Here is a 24,407-nt window from a genome sequence, read left to right on the forward strand (position 1 = left end):
AAACCGCCTTAAAGGAAAAACTGACAGGTCTACTCTAAGACAAGAGCGACCAACAGACACAGCAAACTTATCTACAAAGATGACATTAAATCCTATGACAATCATCTCCCTCAATGTCAATTATGTCAATGAACTAAATTCACTAATTAAAAGACACAGAGTGGCAAAATGGGTCAAAAAGATTAATCCAACCTTCTGCTGCCTACAAGAAACACATCTAAATAGCCAGAACAAACATAGACTCAAAATCAAAGGCTGGAGGAAAATCATCCAAGCAAACAAACCCTCAAAAAAGCTGGGGTGGCCATATTAATATCTGATGACACCAACTTTATACTCAGAAAAGTGGTAAGGGACAAAGATGGACATTATCTACTAATCAAGGGATATGTGCAACAGGAAGAAATCAGACTATTAAACATATATGCATCCAATGAGAAACCAGAAATTATCTAATACAGTTACTGACAAATCTGAAAGAAAAATCAATAATAACACAGTAATTGTGGGAGACCTCAACACGGCCCTATCAACACTTGATAGGTCAACCAGACTGAAACCCAACAAAAACATAGTAGCCCTGAAAAGAGTAATGGAAGAAAGAGGACTAGTAAATATATATAGGACACTCCATCCCAAAAAATCTGGATAACATTTTTCTCCAATTATCTGGGTCATTCTCCAGGATAGACTACATGCTGACATATAAAACATACCTTCATAAAATCAAGAGGATAGAAATCTTGCAGGCTACCATTGCTGACCACAAGGCTCTGAAATTAGATGTGAACTACAAAGCCACACAGAAGAAAAACTTTAACAATTGGAAATTAAACACCCTGCTACTGAACAACCAGTGGGTCCGAGATAAAATCAAAAATGAAATCAAAACATTTTTGGAAACAAATGATAATGAAGATACAAACTGTCAGAATCTATGGGACACAGCAAAAGCGGTCCTGAGAGGAAAATTTATAGCTCTCCAAGCACACATCACGAAGGAAGTAGGGGCATACCTGAATAACTTAATAATGCAGCTCAAAAAATTAGAAAATTACCAACAAAAGGAATCAAAAATAGAGAGACAGAAGAAAACCACAAATCTGAAAGCAGAAATCAATGAAGTGGAAAACCAATAAACAATCCAAAAGATCAATGAAAGCAGAAGTTGGTTCTTTGAAAAAATAAACAAGATTGGTAGACCATTGGCAAAACTCACAAAGAAAGAGAGAGAGAGAAACCTGATATTAGAAATATTAGAAATGAAAAGGGGAGATCACGACAGATATTGCAGAGATCCAAAGAGTAATCAGAGACTACTTTGTGAAACTTTATGCTACTAAACATGAGAACCTAGAAAAAATGGAAAAATGCTTGGACACATAACCTTCCACATTTATGTAAGGAGGATGTAGCATATATAAACACCCCCATCACTACTGAGGAAATTGAAACTGTAATGAAACATCTGCCCAAAAAGAAAAGCCCAGGCCCAGATGGATTTCCTAATGAATTTTTTCAAATCTTTCAAGAGGAGCTACTACCAATCCTAGCCAGGCTCTTCCATGAAATTGAAAAACCGGGAACACTCCCAAATAGCTTTTATGAAGCCAACATTACCTTGATACCAAAACCAGACAGAGATGCTGCTAAAAAAAATTACAGACCAATATCCCTGATGAATGCTGATGCAAAGATCTTCAACAAAATTCTACCAAATAGGACCCAATGCATCATGAAGAAGATCATACACTACGACCAAGTAGGTTTCATCCCAGGAGTGCAAGGATGGTTTAACATCCATAAATCTATCAACATCATACACAACATCAAAAAGAAGAAAAAATAAAAATCACATGATAATCTCAATAAATGCTGAGAAAGCATTTGATAAGGTCCAACACCCATTCTTGATCAAAACTCTCAGCAAGATGGGAATGAAAGAAACCTTTCAGGGAGATGCAAATCAAAACTACTATGAGGTACAACCTCACGCCACTGAGGTTGGCACACATCACAAAAAAGGAAAACAAGCAGTGCTGGCAGGGATGTGGAGAGAAAGGAACTCTTTTTTACTGCTGGTGGGAATGCCGTCTAGTACAACCTTTATGGAAAGCGATATGGAGATTTCTTCACAAACTGGAAATTGAGCTACCATACTATCCAGCTATACCACTCCTAGGAATGTACCCAAGGAACACAAAAATACAATACAAAAATCCCTTCCTTACTCCTATATTCATTGCAGTGCTATTTACAATAGCCAGACTCTGGAAACAACCAAGATGCCCTTCAACAGATGAGTGGCTAAAGAAACTGTGGTACATATACACAATGGAATACTATGCCACCGTCAGGAGAGATAAAGTCATGAAATTTTCCTATACATGGATGTACATGAAATCTATTATGCTGAGTGAAGTAAGTCAGAGGGAGAGAGAAAGATGCAGAATGGTTTCACTCATCTATGTGCTTTAAGAAAAATGAAAGACATTTTTAACAGTATCTCAGAGACTAGAGAGATGAGGGCTGGTAGGTGCAGCTCATGACATGAAGCTCATCACATAGTGATGAGTGCAGTTGAAGAGATGACTACACTGAAAACTATCATAACAATGTGAATGAATGAGGGAAGTAGAAAGCTTGCCTCAAGTACAGGTGTGGGGGGGTGGGGAGGAGTGATATCTGAGAAATTGGTGGTGGGAATGTTGCACTGGTGAAGGGGGGTGTTCTTTACATGACTCTAATCATACAACTATAATCATGTTTGTAATCACAGTGTTTAAATAAAGATAATTATAAAAACAATAAAATAAAATAAAGAACAGTTAATGAGAACAAGAACCAGTGCTGGCCTGGATTTGGGAAAAGGGAACTCTCATTTCCTGCTGGTGGAAATGTTGAGTGGTCTGGCCTTTTTAAACAATAGTGTGAATATTTCTCAAAAAAACTAGAAATTGAGCTTCCCTGTATCCAGCAATACCACTCCTAGAGAAATATACCCTACGCACCCCAAAACACAATGCAGTAGAGCCCTCTGCATTCTTATTTTTTGCAGCACTGTCCACAAAAGCCAGAATCTGGAAACAGTCCAAGTGTCTGAGAACAGATGAGTGAAAAAAGAAACTGGTATATCTACACAATGGAATATACAGCTGTCAAAAATGGCAGTTCGATTCTGAATTTACTAAGAACTCTCCATAAATGTTTTTCATTCCCAGAAAATTATTTTTTTTAATATAAATTTTTATTTTGATCATAATGGCTTACATATTGTTGACAATAATATTTTAGGTACATATTTACATAAAATCAGGGGGGATTCCCATTGCCAAATTGTCATCCCTACGCCTCCGTTTCTATCCTACCTCCCTTTTCCTTTTCCCTCACCCCAGGGCGGCTAGAATATGTGGTCCCCTCTGTATCTAACCCACTACTTAGTAGTCTTGCACCTGTTTGGTCCTGATGCCTCCCTTATTTCCCCCTCTATCTGGAGTCAGGACTAGCTAGTTCAAGTTGCGTGGTTTTGTTTGAAGGAGAAAAAAGCAATAAACTGGGGTAAGAGTCTAATACCCCGAAAATGGGCGGAGTCCTTCTAAAGGCTCTCATCATCACTCTGGGAGATGGAGAAAAAGTAGGTGAAACACTCCACTAGTACCAAAAGAAGTGTCAAATATCCAGTGAGGGCTCCAGCTATTTCGATAAGCACCACACAGAGCAGACAAAACAAACAAACAAACAAGTAGAAAAAAAAATAAAACAAAAACAGACAAACAAAAATCACGCCATGGTCTTGAATTAAGAAACATGGCATAGCACATAACGAAAGAGAAGAAAGGAAGAGAAAAAAAAATAAAAAAAATAAGTATAATTGGGGACTACACTTTCAATAATCACACCCAAACAGAGAAATCGACCAAAATAGATTGGTAAATCAAAAATAATAATAACAATAATAAATGAAGGTACTATATATATTTATATCAAAAAAATAACCAAGGTTTTGTGCTTTTTGTATTTTTGTTTTTTTCCCTCCTGCACTGGCACAGTAAATATTGGGGTCATTCGAAAAAGAATTCACTTGGCCTAAGAGATATGGGTTTTCTCCGTCCTTGGAGCATACTGTCATGGGATCAACTCTAGACATTGCTCAGGATCCTTTACTTTCCCGGTGGTGTTTTTTTTTTTTTTTTTTTTTTCTTTCTTTTTTTTTTTTCCTTTGGTGTGTGGAAGACTTCTTCTGCTCTGTGTTTAGAGGTCTCAGTATCTGTACAGATCCTGAGGTGGGACTTATGATGAAGTCAGTCTTTGTGGTTCTAGAGGTTCTGTTACCTCAGTGTCATTTTAACCCATCTTCTGTGGTTGATGATCTTGGTCTTTGCACTGAGCCTAGGGTGGCACCTAGGATAGCGTCTTTCTTTGTGCTCCCAAAAGCCCCATTCCGTTACAATTGTCTCTGCCGGATCTTTGGGGCTGGGGATCATGATTCTTGTGCAGGTCATAGTTCAAACCCTAAACTAGGGCTTATTTATTGGTCCCAAGATGTATACAGTCTGGTCGTGAATCAAGCAGCCAGTCATCTGTAAATCCCGATCTTGGGTTTTTGTCCTACCAAAGGGAGCCAAGACTTCTGGTTTTGTCTTGTCGTTAGTTGGTAAGGTAGGCTAATCTGCTCTAAGGTCAAAATGATCGCATTTTCCCCGTTGTCAGGATATCATGTTAGAGGTGGGCCTTGTTGTTGGTCTCGTCGTATTAAGGCTGTCCTGGATGGAGTTTGTTTCCTGCAGCTGTTGTGGAGAGCTGTGCCGTTTCTATGTCGGAGATCCAGGGTTCAAGGCTGGATGAATGGTATCTAATCACCTGAGGTCTAATTTGATTCCACATGACATATTTTCAAGGCAGGAGATATCCCTATATTTTAAATAACTATGAGTTCCTATCTCTAGTAGATAAGAGCTCTCTTTTATTTTTTTTTTAATGTAAAATTTTCCCTTTACTTAGTGTGCCTTTGTAGGGGGAAGTGGTGCTACATTATAATGTCTGTGTATTCGTGGGTGGACTGATGGGATAACAGCCACAGGTCACCTACCAAAAAACGAAGAAAAAAAAAGGGGGGGGGATTGAAACTGTATGTGCTCACAAATATATATGAAGGACAAACATTTAAAAAAAAAAGATAAATAAATAAATTAAAAAAAAAAAAAGAAATAAAATGAGTTAGCGAAATTTTTATGGGACCAAAGTGGTGCAAAAGACTACCTTACATTTGGGGGAGGGCAGGTAAAGAGGTGGTGTATTACAGGTCTTATGCCTATGTTGGAAGTACAGTTTTTCCCATTGTCTTTTGGGTTTTTCTTGTGGTGTGTGGGTTCCCAGGCGTCTTCCTAACCCACCCCCTGACCTTCTTCAGATTGGTAAATATTTGCGGCAGGGGGGTCTTGGAAGAGTTCTTGCATTGGGGATACTTTTGGATCTAGGCCCGGTTTCAAGGAGCAGTTCGCATTAGGGGGAGTTGGTCGGGAGGGCCTCGCAGCATGAGTCCATAGGGGAGTTGGCTGTCTTTTCTTTCAGGAGACGAGGTGTGGTTTTATCTGGGTGTCCTCTCGCCTGGGTGCTGGGTACTGGTTCATTGGGTAGGAGGTCGATCTTGATGCCTAATAGAATAAGGACTGGGGGAGAGGAGTTTTAATATGGTGGGAGATCTGGATGGGATTGAGGGGTGAGGGGATAGTTGGATTTCCGGAGGGGGGAAAGGGGAAGGTGTATGGGAAGGGTTTGAAGGGAGAGAAAAGAGAAAATACCTTAGAGAGAAAAGGGGGGGGAGAAAGGGAGAAAAGTAATGAGCAGAATAGAAGAAGAAAAAGAAAAAAAAAAAGTAGTGAGGAGAGGGGAGAGAATAGCAAGGGAATGCTGGTTTGATTGAATGTGTTCGAAGAATAGAGCCTGTAGTTTAAGTCTGTACGTCTCAGGTACTGCTTCAGTGGTCTGACTGGTCACGTGCTTCAATTCCTAAATGAAGGTATTACCTAAAGATAAAGTGTATGTTAAAGAGTTTTCTTGTGGCCATCTCGTAGTGCAAGCAAGGTATGGTATCCTGTGTGGTATCCCGAGTTGCCACCTTAGTTTGTCCGCCCTTTGTATCCAAGGGCACCTGTGGGCAGAAAAGCTGAGAGGTTATTTAAAGTATAGTAAGATAAAGGCATTAAAAGGTAGTGTTATGGTATGTTGCCATTGTAGTCCGTGATTTCCCTTGGTGTTCTATACTTGTGTTCCTGTATATGAACTCTCAGGGATTATTGTGGACCTTTGTTGTAGAAGTCTGATTACATACCTGTTCTCTCTATGCTGCCGTTTCTGTTGTTGCTGTTTTCTTTGTGGTATAATGTGTAGTCAAGAGTTTGCGTTGTTCCTTTTTTCATGTATTTTGGACACTGCTCCCACGTCTATGCTGACTATTACAGTGTTCGGAGTTTCTATCCTGTTATTTGATAGGATTTAGTTGTGTATAAACTATGTGTTCTAGGTGTTTCAGAATAGTGCTACCATTCTGTGTTTATCTTTTGTCTTCTGACTTACTTCGTTTAACATAACATGATCTAGGTCCATCCATGTTGCTGCAAAGTCTGTGATTGTATCGTTTCTGACTGCCATGTAATATTCCATTGTGTATATGTACCACATCTTAATGATCCATTCATCTGTTGTTGGACATCGAGGTTGGTTCCAAGATTTGGCTATTATACTGAGTGCTGCAATAAATAGTGGGGTGCATATATATTTTGGAATGAATGTCCTTCCATCTTGTGGGTATATGCCTAGTAGAGCAATTGCTGGGTCAAATGGCAGATCAATTCTGAGTTCTTTGAGCACTCTCCAGACTTTTCTCCATAGATGTTGGACTAGGGGGCATTCCCACCAGCAGTGGATGAGAGTTCCTTTCATACCGCATCCTCGCCAACAAAGGTTGTTTCCATTATTTTTGATGTGAGCCAACCTCACTGGTGTAAGGTGGTATCTCATTGTTGTCTTGATTTGGATCTCCCTGATGATGAGTGAAGGTGAGCATGTTTTCATGTGTTTGTTGGCCATCCTTCTGTCTTCCTCAGAGAAGTGTCTATTCATTTCATCTCCCCATTTTTCTATGGCTTTATTTGGTTTTGAGGGGCTCAGCTTTCTGAGTGCTTTGTATGTTCTAGATATCAGCCCTTTATCTGATATGTCAAGTGAAAAGATTTTTTCCCATTCTGTTAGCTGTCTTCTTGCATTAAGTAGGGTTTCTTTTGCCATGCAGAAGCTTTTTAGTTTGATGTAGTCCCATTTGTTTATATTTGATGCTAACGTTCTTGCCATTGGTGCTCCGTTCTCAAAGACCTTTTTGATATATAGGTCTTCGAGTGTTCTGCCTATTTTATTCTCGATAAACTTTATAGATTCAGGTCTGATTTCAAGGTCTTTGATCCATTTTGAGTTGACTTTTGTATAAGGAGTGAGGTATGGGTCAATTTTCACTTTCGTACATGTGGTTTTCCAGTTGTACCAACACCATTTGTTGAATAGGCTTTCTTTGTTCCATTTCAGATTCTTGCCTCTTTTATCAAATATTAGTTGGCTGTATATCTGGGGGTTTATGTCTGGGAATTCTGTTCTGATCCACTGGTCTGAGCTCCTGTCTCTGTTCCAGTACCATGCTGTTTTAATTACTATGGCTTTATAGTATAGTTTCAAGTTAGGTAAGGAGATGCCTCCCAGCTTCTTGTTTTTCAGTATGTGTTTGGCTATCCTGGATCTTTTGTGGTTCCAGATGAATTTTGTGATTGATTGTTCTATTTCTTTAAAGAATTGTGTCTGAATTTGGATAGGGATTGCATTAAATCTATATAGAAGTTTGGGTAAGATAGTCATTTTGACTATGTTAATTCTACCTATCCATGAGCATGGGATGTTCTTCCATTTCTTTAGATCTTCTTCAATTTCTTTCTGAAGTGTTTTGAAGTTTCCCTGGTAAAGGTCTTTCACTTCTCTTGTAAGGTTTATTCCTAGATACTTGATATTTTTTGATACTATCTTAAATGGGATTGTATTTTTTATCTCTCTCTCCTCAACTTCATTGTTTGTATATAGAAACGCTACTGTCTTTTGTGTATTGACTTTGTATCCAGCCACTTTGCTGTATTGGTTGATTGTTTCTAGGAGTTTTACTGTGGACTCTTTAGGGTTTTTGATGTATATCATCATATCGTCGGCAAATAGAGCTAGCTAGTGTTCATCTTTCCCTACTTGAATTCCTTTGATTCCCTTCTCTTGTCGGATTGCTATTGCTAGCACTTCTAAGGTTATATTGAATAAGAGTGGAGAGAGTGGACAGCCTTGCCTAGTTCCTGACCTTAGTGGGAATGCTTCTAGTTTCTCGCCATTAAGTATAATGTTGGCTGTAGGCTTTTCATATATAGCTGTAACTATCTTGAGGAAGGTTCCTTCTAACCCTATTTTGCTGAGTGTCTTTAACATGAAAGGATGTTGGATTTTGTCAAATGCCTTCTCGGCATCAATTGATATGATCATGTGGTTTTTGTCTTTCATGTTGTTGATGTGATGTATCATGTTTATTGATTTGCGTATGTTGAACCAACCTTGCATTCCTGGTATGAAACCCACTTGGTCGTGATGTATGATCTTTTTGATGAAGTGTTGGATTCGGTTTGCTAGGATTTTGTTGAGTATCTTTGCATCTATGTTCATTAGTGAGATTGGTCTGTAGTTTTCTTTTTTGGTGGTGTCTTTGCCTTCTTTGGGAATGAGTGTGATATTAGCCTCATAAAAGGAGTTGGGGAGGATTCCTGTTTTTTCTATGGTTTGGAAAAGCCTTTGGAACAGTGGTAATAGGTCTTCTTTAAATGTTTGATAGAATTCACCTGTAAATCCATCTGGGCCTGGGCATTTGTTCTTAGGGAGTTTTTTAATTACCTCTTCAATTTCCTCTGAAGTGATTGGTCTGTTTAGACTTTCTAGATCTTCCTTTTCCAGTCTTGGAGGAGGGTGTTTGTCCAAGAATCTGTCGATTTCTACTGGGTTCTCTAGCCTACTTGAGTATAGTTGTTCATAATATGATCTCATGATATGTTGTATTTCTTGGGGTTCTGTTGTAATCTCTCCCCTTTCATTTGTGATCCTAGTGATTTGGGTGTTTTCCCTCTTTTTTTTGGTGAGTCTCGCCAATGGTTTGTCTATCTTGTTTATTTTTTCGAAAAACCAACTCCTGGTCTCATTGATTTTTTGTATTGTTTTCTTAGTTTTGATATTGTTTATTTCTGCTCTGGTTTTTATTATTTCTTGCCTTCTGTTTGTGGTTGGATTTCTCTGTTGCTGTTGTTCCAATTCTTTGAGGTGATCTTTTAAACTGTTGGTTTTGTTGTTTTCCTGTTTCTTGACATAGGCCTGTATTGCTATGAGTTTCCCCCTAATTACTGCTTTTGCTGTGTCCCATAGATTTTGACATGTTGTCTCTTCATTGTCATTTGTCTCAAGGAATCTTTTTATTTCTTCCTTGAGTTGTTCTTTGATCCAGCTGTTGTTAAGCAGCATGTTGTTTAGTCTCCAGGTATTAGTTTTCCTCCATTGCTTCTTCTTGACATCAATTTTAAGCTCTGTTGCATAGTGATCTGAAATGGTACTTCTAATTATCCTTACCTTTGTGATCTTACATAGGTTGGCTTTGTATCCTAAGACATGGTCTATTCTGGAGAAGGTTCCATGTGGGTTTGAGAAGAATGTGTATTCTGCTTTCTGGGGATGGAGGGCTCTATATAAGTCTGTTAGCCCTAAATCTTCTAATTTTTCATTTAGAGCTCTTATTTCTTTGCTATTTTTCTGCTTGGAGGATCTGTCCAGTGGTGATAGTGGAGTATTGAGGTCCCCTACTATTATCACAATTCCCTTCATGTGTTTCTCCAGGTTTGCCAGTAGTTGCCTCACATATTTTGGTGACTCTACATTAGGTGCATAGATATTGACCAGGGTTAGTGTTTCTTGATCTAATGTTCCCCTGACCAGTAAGTAGTGCCCCTCTTTGTCTCTGATCACTTTCTTGAGGTTGAATACAATTTGGTCTGATATAAGAATGGCTGTCCCTGCTCTTTTTTGTTTTCCATTGGCCTGAATAATTACTTTCCATCCTTTTATTCTAAGCCTGTGCTTATCCTGTAGCTGTAGGTGTGTTTCTTGCAGACAGCAGAAGTCCGGTTTATTTTTCCTAACCCAGTTCTCTACTATGTGTCTTTTAATTGGAGAGTTTAGTCCGTTTACATTTAGGGAAATTATTGATAGAGAGGACTGTTGTGCAGTTGTATTGTGTGGAGTGGTTGTTGTTACAATCGGGGGTTTGGATTGTGTAATTCTTCTCTGAGTAAGTCGCTTAGGATCGGCTTAGTTTGCACAAATAGTTCAAGTTCATTCATGTTTGAGAATGTTTTTAGTCTGCCCTCCCATATGAATGATAGTTTTGCTGGGTATTGGACCCTGGGTTGGAAATTTCTTTCATTCAGTCGTTTAAATATGTCATTCCACTGTCTTCTTGCTTGAATTATTTCAAATGGGAGATCTGGTTTGATTCTTATGTCCTTTCCTTTGTACTTGAGGTTTTTTTTCTCCCTTATTGCTTTCAGGAGTTCCTCTTTCTCTTTGTTTTTTGCCATTTGGATTATTATGTGTCTTGGTGTGGGTTTATTGGGGTCTACTTTATTAGGGACTCTCTTGACTTCTTGGATTTGTCCTGAATTGTCTTTCCAGAGGGTGGGAAAGTTCTCTGTTATTATCTCCCCGACTACCTGTTCTACCCCCTTCCCTATTTCCTCCCCTTCTGGTATACCCACAATTCTTAGATTGTTTCTTTTGTCCTTGTTGATTAGATATTGGATTTTTCCTTCCAGTGCTTTGCCTTTTATTTCTTTGTTGGTTTCTTGATCATTTTTTGATTGCAGTTTTCCTTCGAGTTCTTCTATGTGCTTCTCCAACTCTGTGTTTCTGCTCGTAAGGCTTGTTACCTTGTCTTTTAATTCCTTCACTTCTTTTTGTATGGACTCTCTCATGTTCTTTGACATTTCTTCTTTAATTTGGCTGATTCGTTCGTCCATGGATTTTTTATATTCGGTTGTTAGGGTTTCTTTTAATTCTTTTAGTAATTCTTGCATTTCCTTCCTCATGACTGCTTTTAGGTCTTCTTCCCGTGGATCTGTGCGCTTTGGTGGACTTGGAAATTTGATAGGGTTTGTCATGGTGTCTCCAGTTATTAGCGATTTCCTTGCTTTACGCATTGTTCTTTGTATTTAATGGTGTATTTTGGAGTGCTGTGGCTTCTAATTTTGGCCTGCTTTGGTCCCCTTCCTGAAGGTGTTTCTAGAGGGGCCTGTTGGGTGAGTTTGTTGGGCCTAGCCCTTTTTCCTCCCCTTTGCTACCTAGAGTGCAGCCTTCCTGCTGTGGGTCTTGTCCCTTTCTGCTCCTTATTTCTGTCGGCGGTGCAGTTCCACTCCTGGCCACAATGGTTACTGGCGCTGTTGAGCCTAGCTCTCAGTCCCCCCTCCTTTCTCTGGGAGTCAATGGAGCTCCGCCCCCTCCACGCCTCCCTTGAAGGGTTCCCTCAGTTCAACCCTTCAGGCTCTGTCCTCACCCTTGGGGAGTCCCTGGTCCACTCCAGGGTCCAGGGAGGTGGACTGCTCTAGTTCCCCTGCGAGTCCAGATGGCTGGCCCTATCTCTCCCGTCTGTTCGGGTCGCTCAACTTGACTTTCTAGTCACCCACCTGGGGGAAGGGAGTCACTCAACCCTCTCTGGCTGGCACGCAGGGGTTCCTTGGGGAAGGGTCCGTCCCAAATGCCGCGGGCAAAGAGACAGAAATTCCCTCACTCACTCCTCCAGCCGGCCCGCCAAAGGGTCCGACCCAGACACCGGCGCAAAGAGACAGAAATTCCCTCACTCACTCCTCCATCCGGCCCGCCAAAGGGTCCGACCCAAACACCGGCGCAAAGAGACAGAAATTCCCTCACTCACTCCTCCAGCCGGCCCGCTGGGGTCCCTGGGGAAAGGGTCCGACCCAGACACCGGCGCAAAGAGACAGAAATTCCCTCACTCACTCCTCCAGCCGGCCCGCCAAAGGGTCCGACCCAAACACCGGCGCAAAGAGACAGAAATTCCCTCACTCACTCCTCCAGCCGGCCCGCCGGGGTCCCTGGGGAAAGGGTCCGACCCAGACACTGGTGCTAAGAGACAGAAGTTCCCTCACTCACTCCTCCAGCCGGCCAGCCGGGGTCCCTGGGGAAAGGGTCCGACCCAGACACCGGCGCTAAGAGACAGAAATTCCCTCACTCACTCCTCCAGCCGGCCAGCCGGGGTCCCTGGGGAAAGGGTCCGACCCAGACACCGGCGCAAAGAGACAGAAATTCCCTCACTCACTCCTCCAGCCGGCCCGCCGGGGTCCCTGGGGCCCCAGAAAATTATTTTGAACAATTTTATAAATAAGGATATTGTGACATATGAAAATACTATCTTCCCTTAGTGAGACATGTTTTGTGGACTGTAAACATAAATTGGTAATTATATAATCAGAAATTTTTATTTGCATTTTAAAATTTTTAATATATGATTCAATAGAGAATAAAAAAAAGAGAAACCTTTCTCAATCTAGTTAAAGCCATCTACCACAAGCCAATGGCAAATATTATCCTCAATGGAGAAAAACTAAAAAGCCTTTCCTCTAAATTCTGGTACAAGACAAGGCTGTCCACTCTCACCACTTCTCTTCAACATAGTACTGGAAGTGTTTGTATAGCGATCAGGCAAGAAAAAGATATCAAGGGAATCCAGATAAGAAAGGAAGAAGTCAAACTTTCATCGTTTGCAGATGACATGATACTCTAATTAGAAAACTCTAAAGACTCTACCAAAAAGCATCTAGAAACAATAGACTCATATAGCAAGGTGGCAGGCTACAAAATTAATACACAGAAATCAAAGGCCTTTTTATACACCAATAATGATAGGTAAGAGAAGGAAGTCAAGAAGGCAATCCCATTCACATTAGTACCATACAAACTCAAATATCTTGGAGTCAACTTGACCATGAAGGACCTATACAAGAAAACTATAAAGCCCTGCTCCAAGAAATAAGAGAGAACACATGGAAATGAAAACACATACCCTGCTCATGGATTGGAAGGATTAACATCATCAAAATGGCAATACTCCCCAAAGCATTGTACAGATTAAATGTGATCCCTCTAAAGATACCCATGACATTCTTCAAAGAAGTGGATCAGGCACTTTTGAAATTTATTTGGAACAATAAACACCCTAGAGTAGCTAAAGCAATCATTGGGAAAATGAATATGGGGGGAATTACTTTCCCCAACTTTAAACTGTACTACAAAGCAATAGTTATCAAAACAGCATGGTATTGGAATAAAGACAGGCCCTCAGATCAGTGGAATAGGCTTGAATATTCAGAGAATGTACCCCAGACATGCAATCACCTAATTCTTGATAAAGGAGCAAGAAATCCTTAATGGAGCAAAGAAAGCCTCTTCAACAAGTGGTGTTGCACAACTGGCTAGCCACTTGCAAAAAATTGAACTTAGACCCCCAGCTAACATCATGTACAAATGTTAAATCCAAATGGATGAAAGACCTGGATATCAGGCCTGAAACCATAAGAATCATAGAACAACACGTAGGTAAAAACACTCCAGGACATTGAGATTAAAGGCATCTTCAAAGAGGAAACTGCACTCTCCAAGCAAGTGAAAGCAGAGATTAACAGATGGGAATATATTAAACTGAGAAGCTTCTGCACCTCAAATGAAATAGTGCCCAGGATACAAGAGCCACCCACTGAGTGGGAGAAACTATTCACCCAATACCCATCAGACAAGGGGCTAATCTCCAAAATATACAAGGCACTGACAGAAATTTATAAGAAAAAACATCTAATCCCATCAAAAAATAGGGAGAAGAAATGGATAGACACTTTGACAAAGAAGAAATACAAATGGCCAAAAGATACATGAAAAAATGCTCCACATCATTAATCATCAGGGAGATGCAAATCAAAACAACTATGAGGTACCACTTCACACCCCAGCGATTGGCACACATCACAAAGAATGAGAACAAGCAGTGTTGGCGGAGATGTGGAGAGAAAGAAACTCTTATCCACTGCTGGTGGGAATGCCATCTAGTTCAACCTTTATGGAAAGCAATATGGAGATTCCTCCAAAAACTGGAAATCGAGATCCCATACGACCAGCTATACCAGTCCTAGGAATATACCCTAGGAACACTAAAATACAATACAAAAATCCCTTCCTTACTCCTATAATCATTGCAGCAATATTTACCATAGCAAGATTCTGGAAACAGCCAAGATACCCTTCAACAGATGAATGGCTAAAGAAACTGTGGTACATATACACAATGGAATATTATGCAGCTGTCAGGAGAGATGAAGTCATGAAGTTTTCCTATACTTGGATGTACATGGAATCTATTATGCTGAGTGAAATAATTCAGAGAGACAGAGAATGACGTAGAATGTACTCACTCATCTATGGGTTTTAAGAAAAATGAAAGACATTCTTGCAATAACAACTTTCAGACATGAAATGAAAAGAGCTGGAAGTTACAGCTCACCTCATGAAGCTAACCACAAACAGGGATGAGTTTAGTTAGAGAAATAACTACTTTTTGAACTATCCTAATAATGAGAATGTACTAGGGAAATAGAAAGCCTGTCTAGAGTACAGGCCAGGGTTGGGTGGGGAGGAGGGAGAATTGGGACATTGGTGATGGGAATGTTGCACTGGTGATGGGTGGTGTTCTTTACATGACTGAAACCCAAACACAATCATGTATGTAATAAAGTTGTTTTTAAAAAAAGAATGTCTTTTATTTTTTTAAAACCCATAGATGAGTGAGACCATTCTGCAAACAGTGAGAGCTTTACTTCTTCCTTTCCTATCTGGATTCCCTTGATATCTTTTTCTTGCCTAATCGCTATAGCAAGTACTTCCAGTGCTATGTTGAATAGGAGTGGTGAGAGAGGACAGCCTTGTCTTGTGCCAGAATTTAGAGGGAAGGCTTTTTTTTTTTTTTTTTTTTTTTGGGCCACACCCGGCAGTGCTCAGAAGTTACTCCTGGCTGTCTGCTCAGAAATAGCTCCTGGCAGGCACAGGGGACCATATGGGACACCGGGATTCAAACCAACCACCTTTGGTCCTGGATCGGCTGCTTGCAATAGAGGGAAGGCTTTTAGTTTTTCTCCTTTGAGGATAATATTTGCCACTGGCTTGTGGTAGATGGCCTTAACTATATTGAGAAAGGTTCCTTCCATTCCCTTCTTGCTGAGAGTTTTGATCAAGAATGGGTGTTGGACCTTATCAAATGCTTTCTCTGCACCTATTGATATGATCATGTGGTTTTTATTTTTCTTGTTGTTGATGTTGTGTATGATGTTGATAGATTTATGGATGTTAAGCCATCCTTGCATTCCTGGGATGAAACCTACTTGATCATAGTGGATGATCTTCTTAATGAGGCATTGAATCCTATTTGCCAGGATTTTGTTGAGGATCTTTGCATCTGTATTCATCAACAATATTTGTCTGTAATTTTCTTTTTTCGTAGCATCTCTGTATGGTTTAGGTATCAAGGTGATGTTGGCTTCATAAAGGCTATTTGGAAGTGTTTCTGTTTTTTTTGATTTCATGAAAGAGTCTTGCCAGGATTGGTAGAAGTTCCTCTTGAAAGGTTTATAAGAATTCATTATTAAATCCATCTGGGCCTGGACTTTTGTTTTTGGGCAGACATTTGATTACTGTTTTAATTTCCTCAATAGTGATGGGTATGTTTAGATATGCTACATCCTCTTCATTCAACCGTGGAATATTTTAAGAGTCCAAAAATTTATCCATTTCTTCCAGGTTTTAATTTTAGTGGCATAGAGTTTGTCAAAATAGTTTCTGATTACCTTTTGGATCTCAACCTTATCAGTAGTGATCTCTCCTTTTTCATTCCTAATATGTGTTATCAAGTTTCTCTCTCTTTCTTTGTTTTGCCAGTGGTCTATCAATCTTGTTTAATTTTTCAAAGAACCAACTTTTGCTTTGGTTGATCTTTTGGATTGTTTTTCGGGTTTGCACTTCATTGATTTCTGCTCTCAGCTTTGTTATTTTCTTCTGTCTCCCTATTTTGGGTCCTTTTGTTGAGTACTTTCTAATTCTATGAGCTGCGTCATTAAGCTATTCAGGTATGCCCCTTCCTCTTTCTTGATGTGTGCTTGCAAAGCTATACATTTTCCTCTCATTACTGCTTTTGCTGTGTCCCATAGGTTCTGATAGTTTGTGTCTCCATTGTCATTTGTTTCTAGGAAGGTCTTGATTTCCTCCTTGATTTCATCTCGGACCCACTGGTTATTCAGTTTTAGGCTGTTTAACTTCCAGGTAGTAAAGTTTTTCTTCTGTGTCCCTTTGTAGTTTACCTATAATTTCAGGGCCTTGTGGTCAGCGAAGGTAGCCTGCAAAATTTCTATCCTCTTGATATTATGGAGGTATGTTTTATGTGCTAGCATGTAGTCTATCCTGGAGAATGTCCCATGTATATTAGAGAAGAATGTGTATCCAGGCTTCTGGGGGTGGAGTGTCCTGTATATATCTACTAGGCCTCTATCTTCCATTTCTCTTTTCAGGTCTAGTATATTCTTGTTGGGTTTCAGTCTGGTTTACCTCTCAAGTGTTGACAATGCCGTGTTGAGGTCTCCCATAATTATTGTATTTTTATTGATATTACTTTTTAGATTTGTCAACAATTTTATTAAATATTTTGCTGGCCCCTCATTCAGTGCATATATGTTTAGGAGAGTGATTTCTTCCTGCTGTACGTATCCCTTGATTAATACAAAATCTCCATCTTTGTCCCTTACAATTTTCCTAAGAATAAAGTTTTCATCATCTAATATTAGTATGGCCACTCCCACTTTTTTATGGGTGTCATTTGCTTGGATGATTTTCCTCCAGCCTTTTATTTTGAGTCTACTTTTGTTCTGACTATTCAGGTGCATTTCTTGTAGGCAGCAGAAGGTTGGATTGAGTTTTTTGATACATTTAGCCACTCTGTGTCTCTTAACTGGTGCATTTAGTTCATTGACATTGAGAGAAAGAATTGTTCTGGGAGTTAGTGCCATCTTTATATCAAAGTTTGCTGTGTCTGTTGGTCAGTCTTCTCTTAAAGTAGGTCATTCAGTTTTTCTTTTAAGAATGGTTTTGAGTCTGTAAAGTTTCTGAGCTATTATTTGTCTGTGAAACCATGTATTGTTCCTTCAAACCTGAAAGTGAGTTTTGCTGGGTGCAGTATTCTAGGCGAAGCATTTATTTCATTGAGTTTTGTCACTATGTCCCACCACTGCCTTCTGGCCTTGAGTGTTTCTGGTGACAAGTCTGCAGTAAGTCTCAAGAATGTTCCCTTGAATGTAATTTCTCTTTTTGATCTTGCTTTCAGAATTTTGTCTCTATCTGTTGGATTCGTCATTGTGACTATGATGTGTCTTGGGGTGTTTTTTCTGGGGTCTCTTTTAGTTGGTACTCTTCGGGCATGCAGGATTTGATTGCATGTATTCATTAGCTCTGGTAGTTTCTCTTTAATGATGTTCTTGACCATTGATTCTTCCTGGAGATTTTCTTCCTGGGTTTCTGGGATTCCAATGATTCTTACGTTGTTTCTGTTGAGCTTATCTTAGACTTCTATTTTCATCTGTTCCCATTCTTTGAGTAATTTTTCCATTGTTTGATCATTTGCTTTAAGGCTTTTTTCCAATTTCTTCTGCTGTATGGAATTGTTATTCAACTCATCTTCCAGTGTACTACTTCTATCCTCAGCTGCTGTTAACCTGTGGGAAAGCTCAACCATGTTTTTCTTCAATTTATCTACTGAGTTCTTCAGACCTGTTATTTGACCTGAAATTTCAGTTTGGAGTTTTCTGATTTCTATCTTCATATTCTCTTGATTCTTATTAGTGTTCTCTTCTTACTTTCTTTGAGTTCTTTGAACATCTTCCATATTGCGACTAAACTTATCTGAGAGACTGACTACTTGGTTGGTCATGTTCAAGTCATCAGAGTTGTCATCGTCACTCTCTATGCCTGGCGCTGGCCTGCATTGTTTCCCCATTGTCACACTTGTATTGTGGGGTTTTTTTTACGTGTTGTGGTTGTATTCATTGGTTAAATGATGTGCACAGCCGGGAAGAAGGGCCGTGCTCCTCTGGCTCCACCCTTTCTGGGCTTGTAAACTCAACTCCAGGGAAGGCTCTAGGGAAGGCGAGCTGTCCTCAGATGAGCCACACATAGGATGAAATCAGGCCAAAAATGGAGCACAGCAAGAAGACAGGCAGATAGGGGTGCTGGCATCTGATTTCCAGCAGAGTTCAGTGGCTTCCCCTTTCTGGGCTTGTAAACTCATCTCCAGGGAAGGCTCCAGAGAAGGTGAGCCATCCTCAAATGAGCCACACACAGGATGAAATCAGGCTGAAAATAAAGCACAGCACAGAAGACAGGCAGATAGGGGTGCTGGCATTTGAGTTCCAGTAGATTTCAACAGCTTCCCCTTTCTGCATATTTCTTTATCTTTAAATACCTACCTAAGAAAGCAAAGATACCATTCTTATAAAATTTAATTTATGTGCTTCATATAAATTTTAGGAGCCAAATTTAGAATCATTTAAGATTCTATTTGGTTTTTTAAATAATCCATTGCCACTTTAATTAATTTAATGACTAAGAATTATTTCATAATGGCAATTAATCAGGTATCCAATGCCCTTTGTTATTTTTTTTTGCTAACTTCCCAAGTTCAGGGATTTTTTGGGGGGATGGGGTTAGGTTTAGTGTCACATCCAGCGGTGCTCAGGGGTTACTCCTGTCTCTGGGCTCAGAAATCGCTCCTGGCAGGATAGGGGGACCATATGGGATGCCGGAATTTAAACCATTGTCTGTTCTGGATTGGCTACGTACAAGGCAAATGTCCTACTGCTGTTCTCTCTCTCTGCCACCCCCCCCAGTTCATGTTGTAAATGAAAACTAACCTACCTCAAAACTAAATCAAGGGGCTGGAGCAGTGGTGCAAGCAATAAGGCATCTGCCTTGCACACACTAACCCCTGTGTCCCATATGGTCCCCGGATCTAGGAGCAATTTCTGAGCGCGTAGCCAGGAGTAACCCTTTAGGTGTGGCCTAAAAATCAAACCCCCCCCAAAAAAAAGAATAAAAAGAATAAAAAACAAAATAACTGAATCAAGGGATTTTGGAACTTCTCAGATTTGTCTTTCAGTTATAAAAAAAGAAAGGTGCTAATATAATTGGGCTGGGTATATTTGTTCTGAATTTTCATCTTATATTTTACATAGAGTATTCTTATATTTTAATAGGGACAGAACCCAGTGGAGTTGGAGTGTCCTGGGTACATTCCTGATAACACTCAATGTTGTGATGCAGCTTAACTGTTCAGCCCAATAGTATTCGACACTCAGGGACCACAAGAAATTAGAGACATAACTCAGGGCCTGGTGTGTGCTCTGATGTATTTCATTCTTGGACCCATATTTACAGACTTATCATTAGTCTTTTTTTTGGTCCTTTATAATTATAAAATTAATTTTAAAATGTTTTTGAAATAGTGCACCATCTTCAATTGAATTCACATAGAGTAAGCACCCTAGAATATAGGGCTCTCGTCACTTTAATTGTTATAAAACTGAGCTAAAATTAGACCTATTCTAAGTTTGAGATACAGAAATTTGATAAATTATACTTTTGTAGACAAAGATAGAAAATTTACTTTTTCTGTGTACTTGGTCCCTCCAGAATTGTTGCAGTAACTCGAGAAACGATGCACACCTCCGCTTAGGAGATAAAACTGAAAGTCAGCACTGGATAGATACGCAAAGAGCTGAACACTCGTTTTATGTGAGGCAGGGCTACTTTTTAGCACTGACTCAGGAGTAGCTCTCAAACACTGCTGGTGAATTTCCCAAATACACACCAAAAAATAGAGCAGAAATGTGGACACTTGGTGAATATGAAGCAAATATGTGGACATGCTGCCTAGTTTATCTATGTAACTGCAAAGTATTCAATAGAAAGTCAAAAATTATCACACTGGGTTTGCAAGAAATAAAAAGATTTTTATTATAGCCCAGAATACAATGGAATACCACCACATCCTTCTTTTCAAGTTAAAGGAGGTAAAGAAACTTCTATCTATTCTATTTTTTGAAAGAATTAAAGTGGGTTTCAGGATAAGAGGATGGACTTTGAGAACATCATGTAATCTGGCATGCTAGAGAGAGAGAGAGAGAGAGAGAGAGAGAGAGAGAGAGAGAGAGAGAGAGAGAGAGAGAGAGAGAGAGAGAGAGAGAGAGAGAGAGGTGTTGCCAAAAAATGGAGCCATAAAGATGCTCTATCCTTGAGTCACATTCTGGTTATGAAGAATGTTGTTTTGTGCTTTTCTTCCTTAAATTTTGCTGACTGTCTGAAAGCACAAGACAAGTAGGAACAAATGGGGACATGTTAATATCTGCTTCTTGATATTACTATTTTTTTCAAATTCACTTTTAACAAATTTGTTGCCACTGCAAAAATGTTCCTACATAAGCAGAGTGCTACAGAGAATCATTATTTTTTATTTAGCCAAATTTATCATTGTTAAGCATTAAAATTAAAATTTCAAGTATACTTAATGCTGTGGTAGTAAAATTATTTTTTCTTTTGTGGATATTACAGCTAAAATTTAAGTGACAAGCAGACCAAGGAATATATATAGGTTAATCTTACTATACTTTAGTGTGAGAACAAGTGTGTTGAATCTCTACTTACTTTGCCAACAATGAATTCTACTGATTCTCTTTAATAGAAATAAGAATAATCATAGAGAAATAACGGTGTGTGTAGAATTAGATCCTAATTTTTTATTCTATTATCTGAAGTTCTCTATAGTTCTATAAATTAGAGAGGATTCTGAAGTTGTTTTCTCAAATATCCTGGTGACTCTACAAACTAGCATTTTCAATTTTTTCACACCACCTGATTTGGAATAAACCCTATATTACCCAGATAATAGCCATACTCTAGAGGATTAAACCTTGGGTACATATTTTGCAGTTATATAAGATGCCACCTAGTATTGGTCGTCCTGTGCAGGCAATGGATACCTGAAGCCAAGTCAACAGGAAAGGGAAGTGGCTGCTATCCATTGATGTATAGTGAGGTCTTACAGGTTTGGCTTGATCCTGGCTACAATGTTAGTTCAAAGATTGAGAATTATTAGGATTTTTATTTTAATAACTCTCCTGGAGCATTGTATTCTTTCAGAAGTTTTGAATAAACGTTTCTAATTACTGACCACCAACCAAAAAAATCTTCTGATGCCAGAGTCTTAAAAAAGATGTAGGAGGGAAAATTTAAAGTACGTGATATAAATACCCTGTGAACACCACACAGATCAGAACTTTGTGAAGTGGTATATGCAAGGGTTGGGTGTGGAGGAAGTGTTGATAACTTAAACTATGATAAAAATCCTTAATCATTCTTACAATCTAATAAAGAGAGGGAAAGTAGTAAAAAAGAGAGAAGATCGACTCAAAAACAGAGTCACTGTTTTTGTTTGTTTGTTTGGTTGGTTTGGTTTGGTTTTTGGGTCACACCCAGCAGCGCTCAGGGGTTACTCCTGGCTCTAAGCTCAGAAATAGCCCCTGGCAGGCTTGGGGACCATATGGGATGCCGGGATTCGAACCACCGTCCTTCTGCATGAAAGGCAAAGGCCTTACCTCCATGCTATCTCTCCAGCCCCCAGAGTCACTCTTGAGCCAGCCTCCACACAGACTTAATACCCAATCTACATTCAGTTTAGGTTCATTTCTTTCAAAAGTGTAATCTTAAACAAAAAGATGTGGAGTTCTTGGAATAGCACAAGTAGATTAATCTGAAGATAAGGGTTCCATACCTTCTTCTTTAATAAGGTGGTTTTATGTGAAAAAATATTTCTTTTTTTTTGAGATAATTTTGTATCAACAGCTTTCTAACATAAAATGCATTTTATGCAGCCATGGCGGTCATCTGTTAGCTAGATTAAATACTGTCTGACATGTTAATTGTTTAATAAAGTCAAGAAAGCTCTGAATAGATAAACTTTTTTACTTTATGTGCTAATACCATCTAGAGGTAAAAGTGATCATAAATGTAAAAATTATAAGTGGGGAAAGAAGAGACACATATCATAAACCAAAAAAAGAAACCCCTTCAGATTTTCAATTGTAGAAAATATTATTAAGGTTTTCATTATTCATATCTTTGTACTATTCAAATTTCTTTTTCTTCTAATGAGAAAAAATATGTCCTTGTGTTAGGGATGTGGCTTAATAATAGAGTACATACATTAATTTGTGAAACTCCAGTTTGATTCTCAGGACCACATAAAAGAAGAAAAATATAAAAAATGAAAATACTTCATAAATCTGGCATGTGAAAGAATTGTACTGTCTCTAAGGAATAGGAGGCAGAAAAAATCTCCACTACTGAGAACCAAGATGTAAAAATATAGAAGGTCTCTCTTCTCCCTATTAAGGACCATATGAATTGTTCACAAAACATAGGAGCCATTGAGATGAAGAATTGATGTTCTGTGAGGGTAAAGATGGAGCACTACGACTTTTTTTAGGAGCTAAAAAGAACTGAGTAAAAAGGGCTATGTTATAAAAAGTTCTTTTAATGTTAATCTAATTCTCCAAAAGTACTATGTAGCAAAATGATGGCAGAGATCCAACACATCAACCATTAAATTGGAATACTCTTCTTTGCCTCTGTATATACTTCACAAATGGGAAAACTAGCAGAGATCAGTTTGGAAAAAATCTCTGTTAAATACCTGATGAGAATTTAGCAAAGATGCACAAATAAGTATTTTTTTGAAATATGGAACTCTTGATGAATTTACGTGTCATCCTTGCTCAGGGGTCATGCTAATCTTCTCTGTATTGTTCCAATTTTAGTATATGTGCTACTGAAGCGACCACCAAATAAGTATTTTTAATGATTTGTGGAACCCAAGAACCATGTCTTAAGAGATTGCATGGTTATCTATGAATTTATAAATTTCCATCATGGAAGCCAAAGAAAGACTGAACTGTTTGCTGTACCCTGGGAAGGCAACTGTTACACATGAAGGTCTGCCCCATTTTCCATCTTATCTATTCTTTGCATCTTCCACCTGACTTGGTCATTGACCAACATAGAACAGTTAAAAAAAAAAAGGCAGTAGAAATTCTCAGGACTGGGTGTGGAAAAGAGGGACCTGAATTTTTATTTTGATGTCTCTGCAGAAATTTATAGGCAGGATTAAAGGACAAACTCAGGAACTCAGAGGTGTAACTGCAACTAGAAATGGAGAGGATAGCTCAGCCATCACTAGAAAAAAATTGCTAAAGCTCTTAAGTTGGGCCTCCCCTTGTTTAAAAGAATTCCTGCTAGTAAATTACTAATATAGAAAATTCCCATATCCTATTGACCCTGGTAGGATCCATGTGAGAGAAACAGTAAGACCAGGAAACCAAGTCCTATGTTTGGTATTTTAAGTGCTCTTTCCAGAGTAGAAATAGAGCTCAGTCAGGGAAGTAGAGGTGTGAATAATCAGAGAAGAAAGTACAGAGAGCATGATAGGAGTGAGGTCTCTGCAGCATCCAGTATTTGAGTCTTTTTAGCTTTTTATTAGCTTGTGCAACCAAGCATATAAAAATATAAGAACTAATATTATCAAGTGCTCTCCTAAATTCTTGTTTAAATGAAGCTATCCCTGTAAAGCTCACAGAAATTCAGATTATGTTCTGGCCATTTTTCAAATAACTTTCAGGACTAAATTTCTTAGCCATAAAGCCAACTAAACTCCTTAGACATATTGCTTTGAGGTTTCCTGTTATTTCTTTAGCAAGATCTTTAATTTCCCAAGACTCAAACTAAAACTAAACAAAAAAACCTCTATGTTTTCAAAGATTTTTTTATATTGGTAATTTTCTTAAAGTGATGTGCACATACCCAAACAGAACTCAAAGAAAAAATAATACATAGTACATGGTGAGCTCAATAAAATAAGGATCAAAGGCTGACTCCTAATACAGTAAAGCCTGCATAAGCAAGAAATTTCCACTTGGAATCAGGGAAAAAAGAATTGAGGTTTATCTTAAAAGACTGAATTTATAGTTGTAATGATATTTCTGAAATCTTTCCATGAGAAATAACCCCTCTCACTTTTCTTCTATTTTCTCCGTATTGAACAATCCACCTGCGCTGCTAAACATTTTTTCCATGAAATATTCTTTGTGGAC

The 24,407-nt window shown here is 38.9% G+C and overlaps 1 non-coding gene and 1 gene segment (V, D, J or C); one reads left to right on the plus strand and one right to left on the minus strand.

The window, feature by feature from the left end:
- LOC126012093 (T-cell receptor beta-1 chain C region-like) overlaps window positions 1-24,407 on the plus strand; it is an 85,871-nt gene that overhangs the window by 20,551 nt on the left and 40,913 nt on the right.
- Window positions 22,996-23,102, minus strand: LOC126027081 (U6 spliceosomal RNA). Its single transcript, XR_007502197.1, has one exon. It is a non-coding gene; the product is annotated as a U6 spliceosomal RNA (small nuclear RNA).

Source organism: Suncus etruscus, chromosome 1 (genome assembly GCF_024139225.1).
Source record: "Suncus etruscus isolate mSunEtr1 chromosome 1, mSunEtr1.pri.cur, whole genome shotgun sequence".
NCBI classification, from domain to species: Eukaryota; Metazoa; Chordata; class Mammalia; order Eulipotyphla; family Soricidae; genus Suncus; species Suncus etruscus.